The sequence below is a fragment of the Cryptomeria japonica genome, chromosome 1 (genome assembly GCF_030272615.1).
Source record: "Cryptomeria japonica chromosome 1, Sugi_1.0, whole genome shotgun sequence".
Taxonomy (NCBI): domain Eukaryota; kingdom Viridiplantae; phylum Streptophyta; class Pinopsida; order Cupressales; family Cupressaceae; genus Cryptomeria; species Cryptomeria japonica.
Window position 1 is genome coordinate 521,458,748 of NC_081405.1, and position 2,959 is coordinate 521,461,706.

A 2,959-nucleotide genomic window follows, 5' to 3' on the forward strand; every position below is an offset into this window, starting at 1 on the left:
TTCACATTTTATGCACAAGATTGTCTTTACTAATTTGTTGCTGCTAGAAGATATCTCCGAAGCGTTTTTGCCTTCATGTTTGTATTTTTGTTGTTGATTCTTACGCAAGATTATCATCATGGAGTTCAATCCCCTAATACTTTTTCTTCCATTAATAGATCTGTCAACTTTATGACCCAAACACTTGAGAGGGATATTATGTGCTCCTAAATATTAAATTTTATCTTGCATTATTAGTAAATCCCACTACTTGGGCTAAATTTAAAACAAAATTGCAAAATGAATTTTGCCCAAAGATTTGTTCACTATGATTTATTCATTGGTTATGGATGGCAATTAGAACCAGATAGTAATTTAGTGTGCAAATTCCTTCACAAGATAGGTCAAAAACGTCTCATTAATAATTGTTCCTAAAAATGCAGACTTCTGAGAAAGAAAAAAATTAAAACCACTTTTAAACCTGTATGTTGGGGAATGTTACAAATATAAAAAAATTTCTATTCAGAATATTTAATTTCTATGCAAGCATCAATTTCAATTACAACAGATAATATTTGGATTTGAATAATACATTAATATATCAGATGGCACAGAATTAATAGCAAAATAGTTCTTAAAGATAGTGGCAAGAACTCATAATCCGACTACAATAAAGAATACTTTTAATTTTTAATAACCATAGTTTGAGTAGAAATTTCCATAATCCTCCACATATACAACCATTTTAGAAATCATCCATCATATTCCAACTAGAATACTATAACAATTGAAGTGGAGTTCTTAAACTCCAATTTCATATAAAAACTCCTTTGAATGACTGGAAAGTGGATTATAGACATATACTAGTGCTAATGCCTACTAGTATAAATGCAGCTCCCCAATTTTCTTGCTTTAACATTTAGCAAAACTTGATGTTAGCTACTCCAGTAATTTTACTGCATAGCTATTGGAGATTTGCAGGTAACCTATCTTTCTCAGCTATCAGTATCAAAGTGCGTACAATGTATGATGTGGACATTAATGTGACCAAAATTTTAGAGTAGAAAATCCAAAAAATTATGATGCAACATATTGATATAAATGTGCTATATTCCAGCAAAAATTGAAATAGACATTATTTGAGCTCATCAATTAAAGAAAACAAATACAGGCATGATAAATTGCCTGTGCAAGCTGACAAATTTTAAGCACCAATTTTGCAGTGCATGTTAAATGAATCATTCAACGACGACCTGCACAGTCAAAATCAATAATCAATCAACTTGAATTGCTATTTAACTTCAACAAAAAGTTAGTTCTTTAGCATATGAGCATTGAACAAATGATTCAAAGTGCACAACAACTAGGCTCTGGGCTAGGGAATATGAAATACCTCCTATTCTTCTTGCTTTCAGGTGTTCCATGTATTTGAGTCTTGATACCATATGTCTTAAGCTGGAAGTTTACAAAAGCGTCGGAGACCACACCAACCTGGGAAGTTTGAATATAAACACTTGAGATCCTCTTAAAAAGAATAGATTGCAATAATTAATACGAGTATAGTCATATTTGCTTACCAGTTCAGGTTTCTTTGCATACACACGAACAATTGTGTCTTGACATGATGCAGGTAGTAATTGACTAATTTGACTTTTCTGGATGGTAAATTTTGACGTGCTACCATAGTCCTTATTGAACAATTGAAAATGTTAGAAACGTTAATAATTTATTGAGATGCATTCCCTGTTCAATTTAATATGAATGGAAGATATTATATGTTGCAAGAAATAATATTTCCCAAATGCTAGTTCTTGTAAGTTTGATTGAAATTGGCCATGTATTGAACTCAAAAGACATTCATACACTGAAAAGATTGTTTCTCCTTTAGACAAGGCTGATGGAAGTCTTCCCATTAGATTGACGTCAAAATAAAAAGTTAGTTATAAAACATAAGCATGTCATCTACATGTTCTACATTAACTCAATAAGATTTTTTTTTGGGAACGAGGCACTAGTTTACTAATGCATTTAGCAGAGGTTCATACTTCATATAATCCACCAAGCTTCTCTCCAGATACAGTCTACTTCACTCAAGTAACATGTGAATAGGAGGGTTGAGTGTAGGTTCAATTTTAAAGTGACTGAGAATAGGTGCCACTTAGACCTGTCATCTAAGTCAAATGCTTCTGTAGGTCCATATGCTTGTGGGACAGCCTTTGGAGGGTCGTGTCATGCAAATAAATTTATACTGGGAATATATATCCTAGACCCTCAGACAGCGCATAGGCATCAATGGAATTGTGTGCGTGTGTGCATGTGGCAGACTCTCAAAGGGCGCCTTCCAACAAATTTCCCATGAAAAATAAAAAAGAAAAGTTTGTTTTCTTCACAGCTAAGCAGAATTCAGATTTGATAGAGAAAATAATCATTTGACCATGCCTGCAATAGCATCTAAGATAATGAAATGAAATGGTAAAAGTTTCGATTGTCCTTAGCAGATGTTAAAGGAATAACTTAAGGTGCTCAAGAAAGGACAACACCATATGAGCAAAAACCTTGTGAGCAGCTATCTTCAATGAGGGTTCCAATGAAAGTTACCACCATGAGAGGAAATGTATTTCAAAATTTCAAGTATTACCTACTGCAGAGAATGGTAGAGCTGGCTTATATGGGTTTGTGCAAGTAGGTATAGTCCTGGATGAATTTGGAGAAGTCATTGCAAATGGTTGCTTTCGAGAAAGGATCTCCCAATCAATTAAAAACCTGCTCTTCAAATTTGTCTCTTAAAAGGGAATATTTTTCTTTTCAATTCCAAAGGAAATTCCTAGTTTCTCATTTCTTAAGGCATAACAAGTAGGCTATTTATTTACCCACAAAAATTGGTGGAATGAGTCATTAGATTCAATATTGCAGTTCCAAGCTTTTATAGTGTAAATGGAGTTTTACACATCACTTTCTGTTCTTTTGATATCTCAGTTGG

General features: G+C 33.3%; 1 long non-coding RNA gene across 1 annotated transcript; it reads right to left on the reverse strand.

Annotated features, from left to right (window-relative positions):
• Positions 1–645: 645 nt before the first annotated feature.
• On the reverse strand, positions 646–1,696 carry LOC131855900 (uncharacterized). Its single transcript, XR_009358253.1, has 3 exons — positions 1,557–1,696; positions 1,373–1,470; positions 646–1,232 (listed from the first exon to the last, which is right to left on the reverse strand). It is a non-coding gene; the product is annotated as an uncharacterized LOC131855900 (long non-coding RNA).
• Between the last annotated feature and the right edge of the window lie 1,263 nt (positions 1,697–2,959).